Source organism: Prionailurus bengalensis, chromosome C1, assembly GCF_016509475.1.
Source record: "Prionailurus bengalensis isolate Pbe53 chromosome C1, Fcat_Pben_1.1_paternal_pri, whole genome shotgun sequence".
In the NCBI taxonomy this organism is placed as follows: Eukaryota; Metazoa; Chordata; class Mammalia; order Carnivora; family Felidae; genus Prionailurus; species Prionailurus bengalensis.
This window is the reverse complement of record NC_057345.1, coordinates 33,063,845-33,077,625: the sequence shown is the minus strand read 5'-3', so window position 1 is coordinate 33,077,625 and position 13,781 is coordinate 33,063,845. Positions and strand designations below refer to the sequence as shown.

The following is a 13,781-nucleotide window of genomic DNA, read 5'->3' as shown; positions in this document are numbered from 1 at the left end:
GCTTAGTTGGTTAAGCGTCTGATTTCGGCTCAGGTCATGATCTCCTGGTCCGTGAGTTCGAGCCCCGCATCAGGCTCTGTGCTGACAGCTCAGAGCCTGGAGCCTGCTTTGGATTCTGTCTATCTGTCTGTCTCTCTCTCTCTCTGCCACTCCCCTGCCTCTCTCTCTCTCTCAAAAATAAATTAAAAAAAGACATTAAAAAATACATGTAAGGCACCTGACAGAGCTATTATAAGTAATAGTTATTAGCATAGGGCTCCTGAGAGGATTCTGAGAAGTTGAGTAAAGCACTTGGAGGAAACGCTCCCACCATTATAACTGGGAACTGTCCTGTGATTGGATTCTTGATTTAGCCACAAAAACATACGAACAATAAATGTCTTGGATTTAAAGATAAGTAAGCTAGTTAAAATGTTTAGAAAACACCTCCTGATGCATTTTCCCCTTCTTAATAATTTGGATTCTCTTCCTGCCTGAGGTTGTCATGGAGGGTGCAGAATGCAGAGATGATGAATTTCAGTAGTAGACATCAGAACAATACTGCAGAAGATAAGGTAGGATTAGCTTTTCCTCAGTAGGCTGTAACAGTGGGATCAGGGGAGGCCACAGGACAGCGTGGGGTTCCTCCCCTGCTGTTATGAGTGGGTAAAACATCCAGCAGGGAGTAGAATTTTGAATTGACTAAATTCAATTTGAACTTATAGAGACATAAACATAATTAAAAGTTTTTTTCCCCATGCTATTAGCAGGAATAGAGGCTTGAGTCTAAGAATTTATTGTAGAAAATAGTGAACATTATATTCTTTGGCACATCTGAGTCATAGTATGCAAATTTCTGTCCTGCTGCATGATACTTACAAGGTTGGTACAGAAAAAGCACAAGTATAGCCAATTTCATTTATGAACATAGATTCCATAATCTTAAATAAAACATTGACAAATGTAATCCATTAGGATAGTAAAAAGAATAATCCATCACATCCAAGTAGCATTTAGCTCACAAATGCAAGTGTAATAGGATTTTAAATTAGAAGTTTCAGTTGGAAACCCCAAGGCAGTAGATATTAGATAACAAAGTTGTCAGCAAACCATCTTGTGGAAGTTTCAAAGTAAATGGTCAAAAATAGTTGCACAGGGGTGCCTACGTAGCTCAGTTGGTTAAGCGTCTGACACTTGATTTCAGCGCAGGTCACAACCTCACTGTTCAGGAGTTCGAGCCCCCATCGGGCTCTGCTGTCCTGATGGGGCAGAGCCTGCTTGGGATTCTCCCTGTGTCCCTCTCTTTCTGTCCCTCCCCCCTCCCGCCCCTCAAAATAAATAAATAAACTTTAAAAAAACGTCGTTTACACATTCTCAACCCTCTCACCTTCAGGAGTTTAAGGTTGCTGTAAAACTTCGTAAAGAGGACTTTTCTGAAGAGAGCTATGCTCAGTGAGCAGGGGTAGGGGATATTTTCCCATTCTCAAGGGGGAACCATTTCAATGGGACCACCTGGAGACCTTGATCTGTTACTCCTCCAGGTGGTAGGTCAGTGACTGCCTCATGCTTCGAACATGGGAAGAGCAGAGATGGGCTGGGTAGCTGCTCAACCCATAGGGGAGAAGGGGAAATGGCTATGTCAAGTGGCCTGCACTCCAAGAGTGAGGGTGGAAGATTTCTTTGGAAGGAGAGCTGGCTTAAACCCTATTAAATCTTGCCCAGCAGAATTGCTTGGAAGAGCCATGGGACTCCAACAGAAAGACCCAGGATATTGTGGGCCGCTAAAAAACAAAACAAAAACAAAAACAAACCAAAAAACAAACAAAAGACCACAAAAGCTGAGATGGGAGCAGCCAATAGAAGGAAAATGGTGTCACCCGCACTGTGACAGATACTATAGAAGGTATCTACTGGGGGCCTCTGCAGAATGCATAAACATAGCCAAGAAAGAAATAGTCGGCTTTGAATATTTGCCAATCCCAGAGAACTTGAAACCACTTAACAAAAGTGTTTCTTTCCCAAACCTGAGAGAAAAAATTTTTCTTGACTGTCTTCCAAAACTGAGAGTCTGCCTGTCTGCCACCTGGAAGAAGATGTGATACCCCGGATGGGGAAAGAGAGCATAACCATGGCCCCATCTCCCTCATTCTTGCTGTAAGTGTTCGTGCAGAAGGTCTAAGTTACAAGAGAGGAGATTTCACTTTAATAAAGTTTGGCCTTTTAATTATTACATAGAATTCGGCATTCCAATGCCTGAACTAAGATGGTCATTTATTGTGACCATCGGACCTTTTATTATCTAAGTCATGTGAATGCCCGAGATTCATCAGGACCAAAGGAGAAAGCTTCCCCAATGAATACATTTTAAAGGCACATTGTGAGTGAGACCTGAAAAACATGTAATTTTTAAAAATTGGTAAATTGGGTCCCATCAGAATTTAAAAATTTGGAGATGCATCCACACAATGGAATGCTAATCAGTCAGAAAAAGGCGTCAGCCACTGTTATGTACAATAACATGGATGAATCTTACAAACATGATGCTCAGTACAAAAGGTCAGAGACAAAAGAATACACGCTATATGATTTTATTCATATGAAGTTCTGGAAAAGGGACTACTAACCTAGAGTGACAGGAACTAGATTAGTGATTGCCTGGGGCAATGATGCTCATGGCAGCTTTATTCATAATAAAAAAATGGAAACAACCCAAATGTTCATCGACTGATGCAGAGATAAATAAAATGAGGACTGAAATACTGATACATTCTACAACACGGATGGCCCTTGAAACATTATTTTAAATGAAAGCAGCCAGACAAAAAGTACCACATGCTGTATGATCTCATTTGTACGAACTGTCCAGAAGAGGCAAATCTAGAGACAGAAGGTAGATTAATGGTTGTCTAGGACTGGGGGAAATGTTGGGGTAAAAAGGGGATGAGGTTTCTTCTGGGAATGATGAAAATGTTCCAAAATTTATTGTGGTGATGATTATACTACTCTGTGAATATACTAAAAACCACTGACTTGTACATTTTATTTTTAATTTTTTTAAAGATTTTATTTTTAGCTTTATCTCTACATCCAATGTGGGATTTGAACTCACAACGCTGAGATCAAGTTGCATGTTCTACTGACTGAGCCAGCCAGGCACCCCCACTGACTTGTGTATTATATTTTAGTTTAGTTTATTTGGCAATCTTTTTTTTTTAAAGATTTTTTTTAATTTATTTTTTTATTTTAGAGAAAGATCATATGCTAACAGGGGAGAGGGGCAGAGGAAAAGAGGGAGAGAGAGAGAGAGAGAGAGAGAGAGAGAGAGAGAGAGAGAGAGAGAATCTTAAGCAGGCTCCATGCTCAGTGCAGAACCTGATGCAGGGGCTCGATCCCACGACCTTGGGATCATGACCTGAGCTGAAATCAAGAGTCTAGTGCTCAACTGACTGAGCCACCTACGTGCCCTGACTTGTACATTTTAAATGGGTGCATTGTACAGCATGAGATCAATGAAGCTGATGTCCAAAAACTGGGGTTGGAGACATCTACAGACTAAGCCAGCCAGGTGCCCCCAAAATATACATTTCTGACTAATTAAAGACCTAGATATAAAAAAAATGGTATCAAATTATTAGACAAAAAACTATAGAAAAATGTTTATGGCCTTATGTGTAAGAAAAATCTTGCTGAAGAAGATTCAAATAGGGGGAAAAAAAGCTTATGGGGTGCCTGGGTGGCTCAGTCGGTTAAGCCTCCCAATTCTTCATTTCTGCTCAAGTCATGATCTCACAATTTGTGAGTTTGAGCCCTGCACTGGGCTCAGCGCTGGCAGCACAGAGCCTGCTTGAGATTCATTCTCTCTCTCTCTCTCTCTCTCTCTCTCTCTCTTTTTTCTTGACTGTCTTCCAACCCATAGGGGGTCTCTCTCTCTCTCTCTCTCTCTCTCTCCCCTGCTCGCGCTCTTTCTCTTTCTCTCAAAATAAATAAACATTAAAAAAGAAAAAAAAAGAAAAACTTAAAAGAAAAGTTGACACTTTGACTATATTGCTATTAAAAACTTCTGTAGAACAGCAGGTACCATAAGGAAAGCTAAAGGCAGTTAGTTGACTGAGAAAATATATTTGTAGTATATGTGTCAAAGAATTAAAACTCATAATATATAAACAACTCATATAGTTAATTTAAAAAAAAAAAAGAAAATAGGATACCAAGAATTTACAAATGGGAAAACAGAAGTGCTAATATACATATTAGTTAATATATGTACATGTACATGTATATGTATGTGTGTTATATATGTATAATACATAATATGTATACATATATATTAAAACATACATTTGGCCAATTCTCCCAGGAATCAGAGAAATTTAATTTAAAATAAAATATTTCGGGGCGCCTGGGTGGCGCAGTTGGTTAAGCGTCCAACTTCAGCCAGGTCACAATCTCGCGGTCCGTGAGTTCGAGCCCCGCGTCGGGCTCTGGGCTGATGGCTCAGAGCCTGGAGCCTGTTTCCGGTTCTGTGTCTCCCTCTCTCTCTGCCCCTCCCCCGTTCATGCTCTGTCTCTCTCTGTCCCAAAAATAAATAAATGTTGAAAAAAAAATTAAAAAAAAAATAAAATATTTCATCCATCTTAGTACAAACAACCTCACACAAAACACTGTTATCTGCAGGTTGTGTATGAAACATAAGAGTAAGGGGCGCCTGGGTGGCTCAGTCAGTTAAGGGTCCGACTCTTGATCTCAGCTCAGGTCTTCATCTTGGGGTCATGAGTTCAAGCCCTGTGTTGGGCTCCACATTGGGCCCCACACTCTGTGTGGAGCCTACTTCAAAACAAAACAAAACAAAACCCCAAAATATATAAGAGGGCTGAGATACTACTGACCTGAAAATAATAGCTAAGAATAGCTATTATCGAGTGCTTTCTATTAAAAAACAACTGCTCTAAGTCCTTTTGAAAGATTTACCTCATTTAGTCCTTACACGCCTATAACATGGGTACTGCTATTACCTTCATGATGATCTGAAGCTGAGAGAAGTCAAATGACTTGTCCAAGTCCTGAGTAAGTTGCAGAATCAAGATTTGAATTTGTAAATAATCTCTCTTATATATGGAATCAAAAATAGTCAAAGTCATAGAAGAAGAGAGTAGTACAGTGGTTACCAGGGGGTGGGTGGAGAGGGAAATGGGAAGGTGATGGTCAAAGAGGAACAAGATTCAGTTATGCAAGATAAGTTCTAGAAACTTATGGCATAGTGCTTGTAACTAACAATATTATATTTTATACTTAAAATTTGCTAAGAGGGTAGATATTATGTTAGGTGCCCTTACCACACAACAAAAAATAATAATGCCACATAACAAAAAGTAATAAAGGGGGAGGAAGAAAACTTTGGGGGAGTATGGAAACATCTATGGTCTTAATGGTGGTGATGATTTCACAGGCCTATACTTAATCCCAAACTCATTAAATGGTCTGTATGAAATATATATACATCTCATTTTTCATGTTAATCATACATCAATAAAGTGTTTTTTATACTTTGATTTTATTTACTTTATTTTATTTTATTTTTATTCTAGAGAGAGTGCGAGTGGAGGAGAGGGGCAGAAGGAGAATCTTAAACAGACTCTACACTCATTGCAGAGCCCAATGCGGGGCTCCATCCCACACCCCTGAGATCATGACCTGAGCTGAAATCAAGAGTTGGACGTTCAGCTGACTAAGCCACCCAGGTATCCCAATAAAGTGTGTTTTTTTTTAAAGAGAAAAAATCAAAACCAAAACCAAACAAGCAAACAAAAGATTTGAACATGGACAATCTTGCTTCAGAGCTACGGGTCTTGACTGTGGCTTTCTGTGGGGAGGGGGAAGTAGGATTGGCATGGTGGCCAAAGGAACCATGGCCTAATTCGTAGGGTCTTTGTTTTTTTTTTAAAGGTGTATTAATTTTTTGTGTTGAAATTTATTTTAAAAATATGATAATTTACCAATTATTATAGAAGGTGATAGAGGTAACTCTGATTCCACATTGTTATTCTTAGAAGTTACATTAGCATTTTTTTTGAAGCACTTTAGAAACTGCAGATGACCACTTTCTGACATGACAACTTAAAATATGATGAACAAAAGAGGTGCCTGGGTGGCTCAGTTGGTTAAGCTTCTGACTTTGGCTAAGGTCATGATCTCATGGCTCGGGGCTCTGTGTCAGTGCAGAGCCAGCCAGCTGCGGGTTCTCTGTCCCCCTCTCTCTCTGCCCCTCCCCAGCTCGAACTTTCTCTCTCTCTCAAAAATAAAAATAAACATTAAGAAAAATATAATGAACAAAATGCATTCAATTTGGAAACTATAGTATGCTAAAACCGAGATTAAGACAAAACTCAAATACCTCTTTCTTCAGTCTTACCATAACCTATTTTCTCAACCTATCTCTTTCCTGCTCCTACACCTTCCAGTAGAAGAAATTCATGCTCTATTTCCTGTCCATGTTTTGCTGAATTTGCTCCCATTTTATCCTCTGCCCAGGATGCTTGCACCCCCACCTCTTTGGTTCACTCAATCCTTCAAGGAGACATCTACACCTAGTTCAATGCATAGCATGGAGGCATATAACACATAATGTGTGTTTATGGGCCTTAGAATGATTACCGTAGAAGCCTTCTTATCCAACAGATCAGGACCAGAAATGGAACAATTCTGTTAAAGTAGGAAATCACAAAATGGGATCTGTACTTACTTTAAATATTTTAACTTCAAGCATATTTTTTTTTAATGTTTATTGATTCATTTTGAAAGATAGAGAAAGAGAGAGAGCATGAGCAGGGGAGGGGAGGGATAGAGCTAGAGAAAGAGAGAGAGACAGAGAATCCTAAACAGGCTCTGTACTATCAGCGTAGAGTCCAGTGTAGGGTTCGATCCCATGAACTGTGAGATCATGACCTGAGCCAAAATCAAGAGTCCAATGCTTAACTGACTGAGCCACCCAGATGCTTCTCAAGCATATTTATATACATCAATATTTGATGTAAGGCAAGGTTGAGAATGAGTCCACTGTTTGGAACTCTGCATTATCTTTCTTGAGCAAACTACACCCACAATATGCATTTTGATGATTTCTACTTTGGGTTTCTTCCTTCCTTCCCTCCCACCTTCCTTCCCTCCCACCTTCCTTCTTTCTTTCCTTCCTTCCTCCCTCCCTCCCTCCCTTCCTTCCTTCCTTCCTTCCTTCCTTCCTTCCTTCCTTCCTTCCTTCCTTCCTTCCTTCCTTTTTAATTAGGCTCCACACCCAATTGGGGCTTGAACTCAGGATCCTCAGATCAAGAAAGAGTCTCATGCTCTACTGACTGAGCCAGCTGGGTGCCCCACTTTGGGTTCTTTACAATGGAACAAGAACTTCAACACACCTGAGAAGGAAGTCTGTGTGCGGGACTTGAAATTACCGGTTAGAATTATTTACCCAACTTCTTACAATTGTTTTGCCCACACTTATTTCAATGGTAGTTTTTGTTTTTGTTTTTTGGTTTTTCAGTGACTCAGCTTTTACTGAATCTTTTCAAAGCATTCCACGTAAAAAAAAACAACTTAATGAAATGTTGCAAACATACAAGGAGAAAAACAGAGGGAACACCTGTTTCCACACTCAGCTGTATGAATGCTAATGTTTTGCTATAGTTGCTTCAGATTTTACAAAAAGAAATAAACATTACAGATAGAGTTGAAAACTCCTGCACACTCCTGATTTTATTTCTTTTTTAAAAAATGTTTATTTTTATTTATTTGAGAGAGAGAGAGAGAGAGAGAGAGAGACGGTGGGGAAGGGGAAGAGAGAGAATCCCAAGAGGGCTCTGCGCTGATGCAGACGTGGGACTTGAACCCACAAACTGTGAAATCATGACCTGAGCTGAAATCAAGAGCCTGATGCTCAACCGACTGAGCCACCCACACGTCCCTGATTTCATTTCTATTCCACTTTCCCCATCCATAACAACTGTCCTGAATTTAGCATTTACCTTTTCCATATGAGTTTTTATACTTACTACATATGTGTGCTGATAAGTGTATGGCTTTGTTTTACATATTTTGCATCTATATGTAAATAGTATCATACTACATGCATTATTCTGCAACTTGATTATTTTCTCTCATCATTATGCATTTATGATTTATCCTTGTTGATAGAGCTCTAGTTAATTCATTTCCATTTAATTTGTAGTATTTTGCAAATATTCCAAAACTTTGTTTTTTTCTCTTATCGAACATTTGAGCTATTTCCATTTTTTCTATTACAAACAACACTACAGTGATCATTCCTTCATAAATCTCCTGGTAGATATATGTGGGAGTTTCTCTAGCCTAGAAAATATAACAAGAAATGGAATTTGGGAGTCAAAGGCATGCACATCCTCACAAGTATGTCGTCAAATTAATTGCTAACACGGTCGTAGCAATTTACATTCTCGCTAGCAGCGTGTGAGAGTTCATTGCTCCATACCCAATACACCTTATCATTCTTTCAAGATTTTCCCAGTTAGATGGGGGTGAAATGGTATCTTAAGTGATTTTACTTTGATTTGCCCAATCGATAATGAGGTTCATTATCTTTTCATATGTTTATTGGCCATCCAGAAGTCTCTGCTAGAAATTGCTTGTTTCTGTCCTTTGCTCATTTCTCTGTTGTCTTTTATTCTTGACTTGTAGAAATTGTTAAATTCCGGATACCTAGTCAATCAAATGAATTGCAAATATCTTTCTTTCTCAGATTCCAGCTTGTAATTTAACTTTGCATATATCATCTTTTTTTTTTTTTAAAGATTTAAAGTAATCTCTGTGCCCAAATGCGGAGCTCTAACTCTCAATCCTGAGATCAAGTGTCTCACACTCCATCAGTGGGGCCAGCCAGGCACTCCTGTTCATGTCATCTTTTGTTGAATAAATGTTTCTAAATTGTAGGTAATCACATTTACCAATCTTTTCTGTCATGGTTTGTGCTTTTGGGTTTTAAAAAAAATACTTGCTTATTCTGAGAGAAAGGTTCTCCTAACATTCTCTTCAAAATGTTCTGAAGTTTTATTTCTAATATTTAGGTCTTTATTCCACTTAGATATGGTTTTCCGTGTAGTGTGGGAGTAGGGACCTAGCTTTCTTTTTTTCTATATACAGAATTATCTTACCCCAGGTTCTCTGAAAAATAGAACCCAAGGCACTCTTGCTGAAGTATTGAGAGGAGCAATCCCAGGGCAGCAAGAGTTAAGGAAAAGAGAAGTGAGGAGTAGAAGAAAACAAATAGCAAGTTGATATGTTAGGGTAGCAAGCTGGCTATAGCCTCCCAAGGAAATCCAGCCTTGGTCACCTAGGACATCTTCCCGACAAGTTCTGTGTAAGCACCACACCTCAGAACAGTCCATCAGGGAGAGGAAGAAGGGTGAACAATTTACCTGCTGGATAAATTTCTCCTCCCTGTTCTTGGTTGAAGTTTACTCCACAGGGATTTAATTCACTTCTGGGTTGAGTTACACATTTTCTCTGTATAGCCAGGGGGCAAACCAGTCTCCAGTGCCTTTATTTATTTATTTTTAAAATTTTTTAAATGTTTTTTTTATTTTTGAGAGAAAGACAGAGACAGAGAGAGAGAGAGAGTAGGAGAGGGGCAGGGAGACAGAGGGAGACGCAGAATCTGAACTGTCAGCACAGAGCCCGATGCGGTGCTTGAACTCATGAGCCACAAGATCATGACCTGAGCCGAAGGGGGATGCTGAACCCACTGAGCCACCCAGGCACCCCTCCAGTGCTTATATATAGAGCTTCATGCTTTACCCGAGCCTGACAGTGATGGAAGAGGCATATATCCTCCATGAGTCTGGTAGGGGGGGAACCTGGGCATCAGAGCCATTGTGTCTTCTGCTGTACTAGGAACAATGGAGACCACACGAAGGCAGGCTCTCACTCTATGGTGAGATTGAGACAACTAGAAGTACTAGACGAAGAAATGTCAATAGTGACTGGGGGCTTCCTGGGACGGGTGGGTCCAGGTATATCGTTCGGATTCTTTACTACCAATTTTCTCATAATTGAATAGTTCATCCTCTCCACCCTCCCCCCATTATAATGCCACATTTGAATATATCAAAGTCTGCATATGTTCACAGACCTCTTTCCAGAGTCTCTTTTCTATCCCACTCACCAATTTGTCTATCCCTAAGCCAATATAATGCCATGTTAACTGTAACTTTAAAATAAGTTGCTATCTGGTGGGAGAGTCTATTTTGTTCTCATCTTCAAAACTGTCTTATCCTTTTTTTCTTCTAAATGAATTTTAAGACCAGTCTGTTTAGTTTCACAGTCATTTTTTGATTTTATTTAAAATTGTATTGAATTTATGAACTTATTCGAGAAGAATTTACATACATATTTATGACATTGAATCTTCCAATTCATGAACCTGGTAGATCTCTCCATTTACTCAGATCTCTGTGTGTGTATATATGTACATGTGTTTTTCAATTTTGTAATTTTCTTCACAAGGATAATTTTGTCAGATTGATTCCTAGTAATCTTGTTTTTGTCCTTATTGTGAATGGGATCTTCATTCTTGCTACAAGTTCTGATTATTTACTGATGTTGAAACACTACTGATTTCTCCGTATTGATCTCAAATACAGAAAATTTGCTAAACTCCCTTATTAGTTTAAATAGATTCTATTCTATGAATTATCTTGGGATTCTGTATGTAATCAATCATTTTATCTGTAAATAAGGACAATGGTCTTCTAATCTCAGTTTTAAAGATTTTTAGAAATCATGAATTAGTGCTAAATTTTGTTGATTTTTTTTTGCATTTACTGGCATGGTCAATTTTTCTCCTTTAATCTGTTCACGTGGTATATAATATCAATAGATTTTAGGTTGTTGTAATTCCTTCATTTTTTTGGATAACCAACTTAGTCTTCATAGAAACAATTCTCATTCTTTTGACATTCATATTACATTGCTATACATAACTTTAAATTATATTATATTATATTATTTAAGTACACCTGGCATCAGGTTATGAAATCAAATACAGCTGACCCCGGATGAGCAGGGTCACAAGTGCACAGCAGCCCATTACCTACAAGTATTATACTGATTGTTGTTGTTTTTTTTAATGTTTATTTATTTGAGAGAGAGAGAGAGAGAGAGAGAGATTGAATCCAAGCAGGCCCTCCCAATTGTGAGATCATGACCTAAGCTGAAATCGATCCACCCAGGTTCCCCATTGTTTTCTTTTTTTTTTTTTTTCTTAAAGATTTTATGCTTACATAATCTCAATATGGGCTCGAATTTACAGCCCCAAGATCAAGAATCACAGGCTCTACCAACAGAGCCAGCCAGGCACCCCACACTGATAGATCTTTTATTTTTTTAATTAATTAATTAATTAATTAATTCAGGAATCTCAAGCAGTCTTCATGATTAGTGTGGAGCCCAACACAGGGCTCAATACAGAGCTCGATCCCATGACCCTGGGATCACCACCTGTGCCAAAATCATAGAGTTGGTTGCTCAAGCAACCGAGCCACCCAGGCACCCCTGATGGTCCTTTTAAAACAGAATTGAGAGTATTGGTTAAGTGGAAGTCAATTTAAAAAGCGTTCGGTTTAAGGAAATCGGTGGCTGTGGCGACAAAGCACACACTTTGTAAGTCAACATGAGTTGTCTCCATTCAACTAAATTCAAGAAATCGTTATTGAGAAACTACATTAAGTACCATGTTAGGCATGAACAAATAGTTCCTGTTTACAAAATATTTTCCAACCTAGTAGAGAGGTTAAGACCAACTGCATACATACATCATCATGATACAAAAAGGTAAGACAGATGTCTAGGATGTACAAAAACTGTCATGAGGGGAGGTGTAACTGGGGAAAAGGAGTCATCAGGAAAGAAGTCTTAGAGGAGGTATATTCTGCAGTGAACTAAGAAAGGTGTTAGACCATTGCTGTCCACACCAGCCATATGGAATTTAACTGTTTCATATAAATCAGCAATTGCCCTGAAAGCAATGGGAGCTATCTATCTGGTCTGCCCTGATTACATTTCTTTTCTTGTTGGCCTTGCACACAGATTGTCCCCCTCTGCCCAGACCTTTCAGATGAGAAGCCCACACCCTAATCCCTAGAACTTGTGAATATGTCATGTTACACGGCAAGGGAGAACTAAGATTGAAGATGGAAATAAATTTGCTAATCAACTGATTATTTTAATTATTTTTAATTATTATTTTTAATTTTAGTTACTTCTTTAATGTTTGTTTATTTTTGAGACGGGGGGAATGAGCGGGGGAGGGGCAGAGAGAGAGGGAGACAAAGGATCTGAAGTGGGTTCTGTGCAGACAGCAGAGAGCCTGATGTGGGGCTCAAACTCATGCACCATGAGATTATGACCTGAGCCGAAGTCAGACACCTAACTGACTAAACCATCCAGGCACTCCTCAGCTGATGTTTAAATGGGGAGATTATCACGGATTATCCTCATGGGCCCAGGGTAATCACAAGAGCCCTTGGAAGTCAAAGAGGGAAGCAGGAGAGTTAGTGCCAGAGGGATACAGCCTGAGAAAGACTTGACCAGTTATTGTTGGCTTTGAAGATGGAAGGGGGTCACAAGCCAAAGAATAATGGCAGCCTCTAGAGGCTGACAAAGGTAAGAAAATGGATTCTTTCCTGGAGGCTTCAGAGGAAAATGCAGCCTGGAGACACCTTGATTTTAGCCCAGTAGGTCCCATTTTAGACTTCAGGCCTACAGAACTGTAAGCTAGTAAATTTGTGTTATTTTAAGCCAGGTTTGTGGTAATTTGTTACAGCAACAATAAGAAAATAACACAAAAGGTTAATAAAACTAATCAGGAGAAAGAAAAGGTTTTGAAGGAAGGCTCATGGCTTTGCTCTTGCTGAGGTAAGGAGCAGGTGGTTATTTGTGAAAGGGCCAGAAGTCCATTGGAAATGTGGGTTTGGATCTCAGAAAAGAGGGTGCGATTTGGGATACTAGAATCATCTCATAGAGGAGGCACTGACACCTGAAGCATGGGGGAGATGGCTTGAAAGAGAAAATTTTGAGCGATGTTGTGCAATAGAAATAGAACACAAAACAGGAATGTGAGCCACATTTGCAATTTAAATTTCTCAGGAACCGTGTTAAAAGCATTAAAAAGGAAGATATAAAATTAAAATTTAATGGCATATTTAATCGTACTCAACATATCCAAATTATTATCATTTCAACATACAATCACTACAAAATTATTAATGAGATATTTTTTATTCTTTTTTTTGTATGAAGTCTTTAAAATCTTGTACACATTTTATACTCACAGCATATCTCCGTTCGGTATATCTATAATTTCAAGAGCTCTATGACCATCACGTGGTTGGTGGATGCCGAACTGGACAGTCCTGTTTAGAGAAAGAGCAGACACAAAGGGTGGAGCCTTGAGAGACATATGCATTTAGGAGATAGGAAGAGGAAATGGACCCAGTGGATGAATAGACAGAAGTAGGAGGAGAATCAGAATAATGCAATGTTTCAAAATCCAAAGGAATTTTACTTAGGGAAATGTGGGGGGTGAGGGGTGGGAAGCATCATATACTTTTTTTCCTCAGCACTCTGGCTTATTCAACTCTTAGATTTTAGGGGGTTCCCCCATCTGTAGTGAAGCTCTACACTACAAAGTCGCTTTCCTTTGCTCTGGCTTTAATAGTCTCAAATATATAGTTAGCCATAAATTTAGGGGCTCAGACATAGGTAGCTAGGGATAACAGGGTGAC

General features: G+C 39.1%; 1 long non-coding RNA gene across 1 annotated transcript in view; it reads right to left on the bottom strand.

Moving 5' to 3' along the window:
* Positions 1–13,781, bottom strand: part of LOC122480350 — a 49,567-nt gene that overhangs the window by 16,393 nt on the left and 19,393 nt on the right. Inside the window, exon 3 of the long non-coding RNA XR_006296563.1 lies at positions 13,329–13,409. This is a non-coding gene — a long non-coding RNA (uncharacterized LOC122480350). The remainder of the gene's footprint in view (positions 1–13,328; positions 13,410–13,781) is intronic.